At 48.5% G+C, this 13,239-nt stretch overlaps 3 long non-coding RNA genes across 3 annotated transcripts; all 3 read right to left on the bottom strand.

The window, feature by feature from the left end:
* Positions 1-395: 395 nt before the first annotated feature.
* On the bottom strand, positions 396-1,993 carry LOC127295253 (uncharacterized). The gene is made up of 2 exons (XR_011756656.1): positions 1,907-1,993; positions 396-604 (listed from the first exon to the last, which is right to left on the bottom strand). It is a non-coding gene; the product is annotated as an uncharacterized lncRNA (long non-coding RNA).
* A 2,418-nt stretch (positions 1,994-4,411) lies between these two features.
* LOC139830120 (uncharacterized) lies at positions 4,412-6,009 on the bottom strand. Its single transcript, XR_011756657.1, has 2 exons — positions 5,923-6,009; positions 4,412-4,620 (listed from the first exon to the last, which is right to left on the bottom strand). It is a non-coding gene; the product is annotated as an uncharacterized lncRNA (long non-coding RNA).
* A 2,418-nt stretch (positions 6,010-8,427) lies between these two features.
* LOC139838795 (uncharacterized) lies at positions 8,428-10,024 on the bottom strand. Its single transcript, XR_011756658.1, has 2 exons — positions 9,938-10,024; positions 8,428-8,636 (listed from the first exon to the last, which is right to left on the bottom strand). It is a non-coding gene; the product is annotated as an uncharacterized lncRNA (long non-coding RNA).
* Positions 10,025-13,239: the final 3,215 nt, after the last annotated feature.

Consider the following 13,239-nt stretch of genomic DNA (forward strand, 5'->3'; position numbering starts at 1 on the left):
AGACCTAAGACTCAGAAAAACTCGGATAAGAGAGAAGACTCAAAACTTGCATAGATAAGAGGAGAAAGAATAGGGATAAGGAGAAAAATAGAACTAATCAGATCTATTCAACGGATTTTAGAAAATAGGTTTTGACACTAGACACAACGTCTGTTGGCAAGGTTATCCTACAGGCTGGACTAGTGGGGTACCGTCAACCTGAGGCTCTGATACCAACTTGTGACGCCCCGGAACCGGTACCATGAGGATCCCAGCGAACCCGCCGAAATACGCACGATATCGATTCAGAGACGCCCTCCGACACGACGTGCGCGACGAATCACACACGTGATGCCAGAGGAATTAACACGAGCGGTAACATTACAACAGGATTACAATAGAGCCCACAAGATACATATATTACAACAACGACTCCAACGAGTCAAGATACAAATATACAATACAAAGATCCAAATCATACAGAAGATCGAATACGTCCGAGTACGGACAAGATACAAATTGGACTAAGAGTCCTGAAGATAACCAGCGGCGTCCATAACCCTGCCCAGGCCAAGCCGGAAGGGTAACCTTGCTAACGTCATCTTCATCGTACCGATCTTCATACCTGCCCGGTTATATCCTGTAGAAGCAGCAATAAGTACGGGTTCGTACTTAACAAGACTTCAAGACGTATAAGCATTCGTCAACCAGTCGTCCTTTGTACTTGAGGCACGCAGGGGACTTAGAGGACGCAAGAGGAACGTCATAGGCAATATGGTGGGGTTAAGCGGCAGCGCGCAAGCACTAAAAACCTATAGAGACACTCTACAACATTCGCCTATCAGAGAAGGTGGGAGAGCGCATAACTAACAGTTCTATACTCTGCAAACATAACGCATCTGATGCGTTCCCCCCCTCGCAAGGAAGTACTTACAAGGGCACTCGCACGGTGGACAAGTTTTAACCATTTATTATTGAAGTTGTGCTACTTACTACACAAGTTATTATGATTGAAACAACAGGTGTAAGTTGTCTATGGTCGAGTCATACAGCTCCAAGTCGTCCATAACCGCGGACGCGGCTTATCGATAAGATTGTAACCCTGCAGGGGTGCCCAAATGTGCCCACACGCATGCTCAACCCACTTACGACAGGTGGATATCATGACACGCACTCTCCTTCACGACAACAATGTCCAGGAAGCCACCTAACTAAGTTTAACCCGTTTCAGAGCCCGATCGAAACTCCGAGGCGGACCTAGCTGTTGCGAGAACGGCTAAGAGGATCAGAGCCCACTAGAGGATGACCTCTTAACAATGCGGACCGCACCTACGAGCGTGCAAGAGACAACGGGGTTACAAGGCACTCACGGCTTCCCCAAAAGTAACATCATATCATCTGACCACAAAGAAACAAGCTTGCACGCCCGAGAGAAACAAAGCATTCAAACTAATTGTGGCCACTGGACAAAGCTGTAGATTCCGGCAGTGGTCGAGGGGAGACCCGGTAAGCATACCCACGTGTGGTTAGAGCGCTCAGTCTCGGAACAGATAACAAGAACTCGGGGTCCTAAGATATTTAGGAAACACAAGTGAGCCATCACAAAACGAGCAGCTGACCCACCGATCCCTCCACTAAACAAATATCAACAACTAAAGTAACCATGATTCTTCCCAACATATAACCCAATAGAATAACAACAACGGTAACAAGATAAGATAGCACTAGCATGCACTACGACTCGCAAGGCAGACCCGATAACCAAACAATAGTTGTAGGAGGTTGGTGGAGGCAATATGGGCTGCTTGAGTTAACAAGTGGAAAGGACACGTGACAAGAGCGCAACTTAAGGATAGCATAAGGGAGAAGGCAAAATAAAATAGGTGAGCGACTCCTGCAGGGACAGGAGTATAGGGGAAATGCTTGCCTGTTAAAGCTTGCCGAGGGACATCCGGAGGACTTGGCGTATCTCACCACACCACTTCGTGATCCTATCCGGGAAGAAGAAAGTGCTGGAACAAACAACGTATGCAAGTCTTACTACTACGGATGAAGAACCAGCATGATGAAGATGATATGCATGACATGGCATAGATGGTGCAATGCATCTTATCCAATTTAATCGGAGTCGGAACCCCGGACACACAAATTATTATGTTCGAGTTGTATTTCCTACCGACAAGTTAAGTGTTGATTAGCATGGCATAGCATGGCAAGGGTGCGCTACTTCAAATTTAAGCGGAGCGGGGAAAACCCTAGTTGGAAATCCAAAATACTCCGCATATATGTGAGGTGAACATACACGAACTATCAACGAGCGACATGATGCGAGATGCAAACAGATGAATGGATGGCATATTCATGTTCATCACATTTTTCTGATCAATTTTCATATATAACACTTTTAATTTCGAGTTAGCATTTAAAAGATATGAATTTTGCAAGATTTGAACAATTTATGCAAAAACAAAATAGGAAAGGGCGAGCCGGGCCGGACCTGCACTGTCCAGGGCCCGATCTGGCCTGCTGGTGGCGATGGTTAGCTTCGGGCCGCACGGGGCAACGGGCTGCCGGGAAGATCTGGGCTGAGGCCCATCAGCGGATCTGGAGGGGAAGCAAAAAGGGTTTGGTTAATCGCATCACCTAGGATTTGATCACAGGACCTGCTGCGTGAGGGATCAAGGAACAAACCATCTGGGCTACTATTCAGATCTTGTTTTGAAGGACACACGCAACATTTTGAACCAGACCCAAGCGGAGATCTGGGACACAAAACGTCCCTGGCGGAAGGGAGCTCTGGTCAAGCAGGGATCCGTCGAGGGGGAGCAAACCGGGGCACGGGAGATGGCGTCGGGGGCTCGCCTCTTCGTGCTGAACCAGAAGGTGGTGGAGTTGGCAATGGGGAGTCACCGGAGGAACGCCGGCGATGAGCTCCTGCGATGGAGGACGGAGGTTAACGACGGCGGGGCAACTCAAAAGGGTACGGAGACGAAGGAGAGGTCCAGGAGGAAGAAGAGGTTACCATGAACGTGAGGAAGGGCTCGGAAAGGTCGGGGAGGGACGGAGGTCGCCGGAATCGACGAAGTTCACCTGCAGGTCGGAGATGAAATCGGCGAATTCACCGTCGATTGGAGCTCTCCCGGCTCGATTCCTTGTACCAGCTTGAATAGGAGGACGAGGCGCATCTCCCGGTGGTTTTATCTCGGCGAGGGGCGGTCTGTAGTGCCGTCGCCAAGGTGGTTACTGAGAGGTGTGAGGTTGCTTCGGTGGTGAGAAAAAGGTGAAGAACAAGACAGGGATGAAGAGAGTGGCGGCTGGAAGGAGGGAGAAGGGACGCGGCTAGGGTTTCTTCGGTGTTGGGACGGAAATAAAAGGGAGGATGGAGTGGTTGGAGGAGGATGGTTTGGTAGAGGATGACGTCGGGCAGAGGGAAAAGGAACACGCTCCTCTCGTGCTCTACCAAGAAGACGACAGGGAAAAACTTACCCCTTCGATGGAGAGAAAAGGGGCCACGATGGGCTGCTTCGGTGGAGATCAAGGTGAGGTGCTGGTTCGGTTTGGGCCAAAAAAACACTGAAGATGGATAGAGGGAGAAACTAGGCCAGATCGAGGTGGGCTGAAGAAAAGAGTGGGGCGGGCTGATGTTGTTCTCTCTCACACAAAACATCTTCTTCTTTTTTTTGTTTTGAATTTAAGAGGGTGAGAGAAAAGGGTTTTGCAAAGAGTAATTTTGGGTTTTTATAAAATATGCAAGGTGATTGATGTCATGATGATGCATAAAAGAAAACAACAAGAAAATCTAATTAGGGTATGATCCTGGGTCGTTACAATCGACACCACTAACAAGGGATCGCGCCCCGAGATCCCACGTCCAGGTACGAGGGAGAGAGGTGAACTATCGGATCTTCAGGCGACGTGTCGTTCTCCTCGACACCACTAACAAGAGTTGTTGCTCTGATGTTGATGATGCGTTGCTGTTGAGATCCTCCGAAGAACGGACCTAATAGGATAAGGCAAAGATCGTCCAACCCGCGTAGAGACCTAAGACTCAGAAAAACTCGGATAAGAGAGAAGACTCAAAACTTGCATAGATAAGAGGAGAAAGAATAGGGTTAAGGAGAAAAATAGAACTAATCAGATCTATTCAACGGATTTTAGAAAATAGGTTTTGACACTAGACACAACGTCTGTTGGCAAGGTTATCCTACAGGCTGGACTAGTGGGGTACCGTCAACCTGAGGCTCTGATACCAACTTGTGACGCCCCGGAACCGGTACCATGAGGATCCCAGCGAACCCGCCGAAATACGCACGATATCGATTCAGAGACGCCCTCCGACACGACGTGCGCGACGAATCACACACGTGATGCCAGAGGAATTAACACGAGCGGTAACATTACAACAGGATTACAATAGAGCCCACAAGATACATATATTACAACAACGACTCCAACGAGTCAAGATACAAATATACAATACAAAGATCCAAATCATACAGAAGATCGAATACGTCCGAGTACGGACAAGATACAAATTGGACTAAGAGTCCTGAAGATAACCAGCGGCGTCCATAACCCTGCCCAGGCCAAGCCGGAAGGGTAACCTTGCTAACGTCATCTTCATCGTACCGATCTTCATACCTGCCCGGTTATATCCTGTAGAAGCAGCAATAAGTACGGGTTCGTACTTAACAAGACTTCAAGACGTATAAGCATTCGTCAACCAGTCGTCCTTTGTACTTGAGGCACGCAGGGGACTTAGAGGACGCAAGAGGAACGTCATAGGCAATATGGTGGGGTTAAGCGGCAGCGCGCAAGCACTAAAAACCTATAGAGACACTCTACAACATTCGCCTATCAGAGAAGGTGGGAGAGCGCATAACTAACAGTTCTATACTCTGCAAACATAACGCATCTGATGCGTTCCCCCCCTCGCAAGGAAGTACTTACAAGGGCACTCGCACGGTGGACAAGTTTTAACCATTTATTATTGAAGTTGTGCTACTTACTACACAAGTTATTATGATTGAAACAACAGGTGTAAGTTGTCTATGGTCGAGTCATACAGCTCCAAGTCGTCCATAACCGCGGACGCGGCTTATCGATAAGATTGTAACCCTGCAGGGGTGCCCAAATGTGCCCACACGCATGCTCAACCCACTTACGACAGGTGGATATCATGACACGCACTCTCCTTCACGACAACAATGTCCAGGAAGCCACCTAACTAAGTTTAACCCGTTTCAGAGCCCGATCGAAACTCCGAGGCGGACCTAGCTGTTGCGAGAACGGCTAAGAGGATCAGAGCCCACTAGAGGATGACCTCTTAACAATGCGGACCGCACCTACGAGCGTGCAAGAGACAACGGGGTTACAAGGCACTCACGGCTTCCCCAAAAGTAACATCATATCATCTGACCACAAAGAAACAAGCTTGCACGCCCGAGAGAAACAAAGCATTCAAACTAATTGTGGCCACTGGACAAAGCTGTAGATTCCGGCAGTGGTCGAGGGGAGACCCGGTAAGCATACCCACGTGTGGTTAGAGCGCTCAGTCTCGGAACAGATAACAAGAACTCGGGGTCCTAAGATATTTAGGAAACACAAGTGAGCCATCACAAAACGAGCAGCTGACCCACCGATGCCTCCACTAAACAAATATCAACAACTAAAGTAACCATGATTCTTCCCAACATATAACCCAATAGAATAACAACAACGGTAACAAGATAAGATAGCACTAGCATGCACTACGACTCGCAAGGCAGACCCGATAACCAAACAATAGCTGTAGGAGGTTGGTGGAGGCAATATGGGCTGCTTGAGTTAACAAGTGGAAAGGACACGTGACAAGAGCGCAACTTAAGGATAGCATAAGGGAGAAGGCAAAATAAAATAGGTGAGCGACTCCTGCAGGGACAGGAGTATAGGGGAAATGCTTGCCTGTTAAAGCTTGCCGAGGGACATCCGGAGGACTTGGCGTATCTCACCACACCACTTCGTGATCCTATCCGGGAAGAAGAAAGTGCTGGAACAAACAACGTATGCAAGTCTTACTACTACGGATGAAGAACCAGCATGATGAAGATGATATGCATGACATGGCATAGATGGTGCAATGCATCTTATCCAATTTAATCGGAGTCGGAACCCCGGACACACAAATTATTATGTTCGAGTTGCATTTCCTACCGACAAGTTAAGTGTTGATTAGCATGGCATAGCATGGCAAGGGTGCGCTACTTCAAATTTAAGCGGAGCGGGGAAAACCCTAGTTGGAAATCCAAAATACTCCGCATATATGTGAGGTGAACATACACGAACTATCAACGAGCGACATGATGCGAGATGCAAACAGATGAATGGATGGCATATTCATGTTCATCACATTTTTCTGATCAATTTTCATATATAACACTTTTAATTTCGAGTTAGCATTTAAAAGATATGAATTTTGCAAGATTTGAACAATTTATGCAAAAACAAAATAGGAAAGGGCGAGCCGGGCCGGACCTGCACTGTCCAGGGCCCGATCTGGCCTGCTGGTGGCGATGATTAGCTTCGGGCCGCACGGGGCAACGGGCTGCCGGGAAGATCTGGGCTGAGGCCCATCAGCGGATCTGGAGGGGAAGCAAAAAGGGTTTGGTTAATCGCATCCCCTAGGATTTGATCATAGGACCTGCTGCGTGAGGGATCAAGGAACAAACCATCTGGGCTACTATTCAGATCTTGTTTTGAAGGACACACGCAACATTTTGAACCAGACCCAAGCGGAGATCTGGGACACAAAACGTCCCTGGCGGAAGGGAGCTCTGGTCAAGCAGGGATCCGTCGAGGGGGAGCAAACCGGGGCACGGGAGATGGCGTCGGGGGCTCGCCTCTTCATGCTGAACCAGAAGGTGGTGGAGTTGGCAACGGGGAGTCACCGGAGGAACGCCGGCGATGAACTCCTGCGACGGAGGACGGAGGTTAACGACGGCGGGGCAACTCAGAAGGGTACGGAGACGAAGGAGAGGTCCAGGAGGAAGAAGAGGTTACCATGAACGTGAGGAAGGGCTCGGAAAGGTCGGGGAGGGACGGAGGTCGCCGAAATCGACGAAGTTCACCGGCAGGTCGGAGATGAAATCGGCGAATTCACCGTCGATTGGAGCTCTCCCGGCTCGATTCCTTGTACCAGCTTGAATAGGAGGACGAGGCGCATCTCCCGGTGGTTTTATCTCGGCGAGGGGCGGTCTGTAGTGCCGTCGCCAAGGTGGTTACTGAGAGGTGTGAGGTTGCTTCGGTGATGAGAAAAAGGTGAAGAACAAGACAGGGATGAAGAGAGTGGCGGCTGGAAGGAGGGAGAAGGGACGCGGCTAGGGTTTCTTCGGTGTTGGGACGGAAATAAAAGGGAGGATGGAGTGGTTGGAGGAGGATGGTTTGGTAGAGGATGACGTCGGGCAGAGGGAAAAGGAACACGCTCCTCTCGTGCTCTACCAAGAAGACGACAGGGAAAAACTTACCCCTTCGATGGAGAGAAAAGGGGCCACGATGGGCTGCTTCGGTGGAGATCAAGGTGAGGTGCTGGTTCGGTTTGGGCCAAAAAAAAACTGAAGATGGATAGAGGGAGAAACTAGGCCAGATCGAGGTGGGCTGAAGAAAAGAGTGGGGCGGGCTGATGTTGTTCTCTCTCACACAAAACATCTTCTTCTTTTTTTTGTTTTGAATTTAAGAGGGTGAGAGAAAAGGGTTTTGCAAAGAGTAATTTTGGGTTTTTATAAAATATGCAAGGTGATTGATGTCATGATGATGCATAAAAGAAAACAACAAGAAAATCTAATTAGGGTATGATCCTGGGTCATTACAATCGACACCACTAACAAGGGATCGCGCCCCGAGATCCCACGTCCAGGTACGAGGGAGAGAGGTGAACTATCGGATCTTCAGGCGACGTGTCGTTCTCCTCGACACCACTAACAAGAGTTGTTGCTCTGATGTTGATGATGCGTTGCTGTTGAGATCCTCCGAAGAACGGACCTAATAGGATAAGGCAAAGATCGTCCAACCCGCGTAGAGACCTAAGACTCAGAAAAACTCGGATAAGAGAGAAGACTCAAAACTTGCATAGATAAGAGGAGAAAGAATAGGGATAAGGAGAAAAATAGAACTAATCAGATCTATTCAACGGATTTTAGAAAATAGGTTTTGACACTAGACACAACGTCTGTTGGCAAGGTTATCCTACAGGCTGGACTAGTGGGGTACCATCAACCTGAGGCTCTGATACCAACTTGTGACTCCCCGGAACCGGTACCATGAGGATCCCAGCGAACCCGCCGAAATACGCACGATATCGATTCAGAGACGCCCTCCGACACGACGTGCGCGACGAATCACACACGTGATGCCAGAGGAATTAACACGAGTGGTAACATTACAACAGGATTACAATAGAGCCCACAAGATACATATATTACAACAACGACTCCAACGAGTCAAGATACAAATATACAATACAAAGATCCAAATCATACAGAAGATCGAATACGTCCGAGTACGGACAAGATACAAATTGGACTAAGAGTCCTGAAGATAACCAGCGGCGTCCATAACCCTGCCCAGGCCAAGCCGGAAGGGTAACCTTGCTAACGTCATCTTCATCGTACCGATCTTCATACCTGCCCGGTTATATCCCGTAGAAGCAGCAATAAGTACGGGTTCGTACTTAACAAGACTTCAAGACGTATAAGCATTCGTCAGCCAGTCGTCCTTTGTACTTGAGGCACGCAGGGGACTTAGAGGACGCAAGAGGAACGTCATAGGAAATATGGTGGGGTTAAGCGGCAGCGCGCAAGCACTAAAAACCTATAGAGACACTCTACAACATTCGTCTATCAGAGAAGGTGGGAGAGCGCATAACTAACAGTTCTATACTCTGCAAACATAACGCATCCGATGCGTTCCCCCCTCGCAAGGAAGTACTTACAAGGGCACTCACACGGTGGACAAGTTTTAACCATTTATTATTGAAGTTGTGCTACTTACTACACAAGTTATTATGATTGAAACAACAGGTGTAAGTTGTCTATGGTCGAGTCATACAGCTCCAAGTCGTCCATAACCGCGGACGCGGCTTATCGATAAGATTGTAACCCTGCAGGGGTGCCCAAATGTGCCCACACGCACGCTCAACCCACTTACGACAGGTGGATATCATGACACGCACTCTCCTTCACGACAACAATGTCCAGGAAGCCACCTAACTAAGTTTAACCCGTTTCAGAGCCCGATCGAAACTCCGAGGCGGTCCTAGCTGTTGCGAGAACGGCTAAGAGGATCAGAGCCCACTAGAGGATGACCTCTTAACAATGCGGACCGCACCTACGAGCGTGCAAGAGACAACGGGGTTACAAGGCACTCACGGCTTCCCCAAAAGTAACATCATATCATCTGACCACAAAGAAACAAGCTTGCACGCCCGAGAGAAACAAAGCATTCAAACTAATTGTGGCCACTGGACAAAGCTATAGATTCCGGCAGTGGTCGAGGGGAGACCCGGTAAGCATACCCACGTGTGGTTAGAGCGCTCAGTCTCGGAACAGATAACAAGAACTCGGGGTCCTAAGATATTTAGGAAACACAAGTGAGCCGTCACAAAACGAGCAGCTGACCCACCGATGCCTCCACTAAACAAATATCAACAACTAAAGTAACCATGATTCTTCCCAACATATAACCCAATAGAATAACAACAACGGTAACAAGATAAGATAGCACTAGTATGCACTACGACTCGCAAGGCAGACCCGATAACCAAACAATAGATGTAGGAGGTTGGTGGATGCAATATGGGCTGCTTGAGTTAACAAGTGGAAAGGACACGTGACAAGAGCGCAACTTAAGGATAGCATAAGGGAGAAGGCAAAATAAAATAGGTGAGCGACTCCTGCAGGGACAGGAGTATAGGGGAAATGCTTGCCTGTTAAAGCTTGCCGAGGGACATCCGGAGGACTTGGCGTATCTCACCACACCACTTCGTGATCCTATCCGGGAAGAAGAAAGTGCTGGAACAAACAACGTATGCAAGTCTTACTACTACGGATGAAGAACCAGCATGATGAAGATGATATGCATGACATGGCATAGATGGTGCAATGCATCTTATCCAATTTAATCGGAGTCGGAACCCCGGACACACAAATTATTATGTTCGAGTTGCATTTCCTACCGACAAGTTAAGTGTTGATTAGCATGGCATAGCATGGCAAGGGTGCGCTACTTCAAATTTAAGCGGAGCGGGGAAAACCCTAGTTGGAAATCCAAAATACTCCGCATATATGTGAGGTGAACATACACGAACTATCAACGAGCGACATGATGCGAGATGCAAACAGATGAATGGATGGCATATTCATGTTCATCACATTTTTCTGATCAATTTTCATATATAACACTTTTAATTTCGAGTTAGCATTTAAAAGATATGAATTTTGCAAGATTTGAACAATTTATGCAAAAACTAAATAGGAAAGGGCGAGCCGGGCCGGACCTGCACTGTCCAGGGCCCGATCTGGCCTGCTGGTGGCGATGGTTAGCTTCGGGCCGCACGGGGCAACGGGCTGCCGGGAAGATCTGGGCTGAGGCCCATCAGCGGATCTGGAGGGGAAGCAAAAAGGGTTTGGTTAATCGCATCCCCTAGGATTTGATCACAGGACCTGCTGCGTGAGGGATCAAGGAACAAACCATCTGGGCTACTATTCAGATCTTGTTTTGAAGGACACACGCAACATTTTGAACCAGACCCAAGCGGAGATCTGGGACACAAAACGTCCCTGGCGGAAGGGAGCTCTGGTCAAGCAGGGATCCGTCGAGGGGGAGCAAACCGGGGCATGGGAGATGGCGTCAGGGGCTCGCCTCTTCGTGCTGAACCAGAAGGTGGTGGAGTTGGCAACGGGGAGTCACCAGAGGAACGCCGGCGATGAGCTCCTGCGACGGAGGACGGAGGTTAACGACGGCGGGGCAACTCAGAAGGGTACGGAGACGAAGGAGAGGTCCAGGAGGAAGAAGAGGTTACCATGAACGTGAGGAAGGGCTCGGAAAGGTCGGGGAGGGACGGAGGTCGCCGAAATCGACGAAGTTCACCGGCAGGTCGGAGATGAAATCGGCGAATTCACCGTCGATTGGAGCTCTCCCGGCTCGATTCCTTGTACCAGCTTGAATAGGAGGACGAGGCGCATCTCCCGGTGGTTTTATCTCGGCGAGGGGCGGTCTGTAGTGTCGTCGCCAAGGTGGTTACTGAGAGGTGTGAGGTTGCTTCGGTGGTGAGAAAAAGGTGAAGAACAAGACAGGGATGAAGAGAGTGGCGGCTGGAAGGAGGGAGAAGGGACGCGGCTAGGGTTTCTTCGGTGTTGAGACGGAAATAAAAGGGAGGATGGAGTGGTTGGAGGAGGATGCTTTGGTAGAGGATGACGTCGGGCAGAGGGAAAAGGAACACGCTCCTCTCGTGCTCTACCAAGAAGACGACAGGGAAAAACTTACCCCTTCGATGGAGAGAAAAGGGGCCACGATGGGCTGCTTCGGTGGAGATCAAGGTGAGGTGCTGGTTCGGTTTGGGCCAAAAAAAAACTGAAGATGGATAGAGGGAGAAACTAGGCCAGATCGAGGTGGGCTGAAGAAAAGAGTGGGGCGGGCTGATGTTGTTCTCTCTCACACAAAACATCTTCTTCTTTTTTTGTTTTGAATTTAAGAGGGTGAGAGAAAAGGGTTTTGCAAAGAGTAATTTTGGGTTTTTATAAAATATGCAAGGTGATTGATGTCATGATGATGCATAAAAGAAAACAACAAGAAAATCTAATTAGGGTATGATCCTGGGTCGTTACAATCGACACCACTAACAAGGGATCGCGCCCCGAGATCCCACGTCCAGGTACGAGGGAGAGAGGTGAACTATCGGATCTTCAGGCGACGTGTCATTCTCCTCGACACCACTAACAAGAGTTGTTGCTCTGATGTTGATGATGCGTTGCTGTTGAGATCCTCCGAAGAACGGACCTAATAGGATAAGGCAAAGATCGTCCAACCCGCGTAGAGACCTAAGACTCAGAAAAACTCGGATAAGAGAGAAGACTCAAAACTTGCATAGATAAGAGGAGAAAGAATAGGGATAAGGAGAAAAATAGAACTAATCAGATCTATTCAACGGATTTTAGAAAATAGGTTTTGACACTAGACACAACGTCTGTTGGCAAGGTTATCCTACAGGCTGGACTAGTGGGGTACCGTCAACCTGAGGCTCTGATACCAACTTGTGACGCCCCGGAACCGGTACCATGAGGATCCCAGCGAACCCGCCGAAATACGCACGATATCGATTCAGAGACGCCCTCCGACACGACGTGCGCGACGAATCACACACGTGATGCCAGAGGAATTAACACGAGCGGTAACATTACAACAGGATTACAATAGAGCCCACAATATACATATATTACAACAACGACTCCAACGAGTCAAGATACAAATATACAATACAAAGATCCAAATCATACAGAAGATCGAATACGTCCGAGTACGGACAAGATACAAATTGGACTAAGAGTCCTGAAGATAACCAGCGGCGTCCATAACCCTGCCCAGGCCAAGCCGGAAGGGTAATCTTGCTAACGTCATCTTCATCGTACCGATCTTCATACTTGCCCGGTTATATCCCGTAGAAGCAGCAATAAGTACGGGTTCGTACTTAACAAGAATTCAAGACGTATAAGCATTCGTCAACCAGTCGTCCTTTGTACTTGAGGCACGCAGGGGACTTAGAGGACGCAAGAGGAACGTCATAGGAAATATGGTGGGGTTAAGCGGCAGCGCGCAAGCACTAAAAACCTATAGAGACACTCTACAACATTTGTCTATCAGAGAAGGTGGGAGAGCGCATAACTAACAGTTCTATACTCTGCAAACATAACGCATCCGATGCGTTCCCCCGTCGCAAGGAAGTACTTACAAGGGCACTCACACGGTGGACAAGTTTTAACCATTTATTATTGAAGTTGTGCTACTTACTACACAAGTTATTATGATTGAAACAACAGGTGTAAGTTGTCTATGGTCGAGTCATACAGCTCCAAGTCGTCCATAACCGCGAACGCGGCTTATCGATAAGATTGTAACCCTGCAGGGGTGCCCAAATGTGCCCACACGCACGCTCAACCCACTTACGACAGGTGGATATCATGACACGCACTCTCCTTCACGACAACAATGTCCAGGAAGCCACCTAACTAA

This window comes from Lolium perenne, chromosome 4 (assembly GCF_019359855.2).
Source record: "Lolium perenne isolate Kyuss_39 chromosome 4, Kyuss_2.0, whole genome shotgun sequence".
NCBI lineage: Eukaryota > Viridiplantae > Streptophyta > Magnoliopsida > Poales > Poaceae > Lolium > Lolium perenne.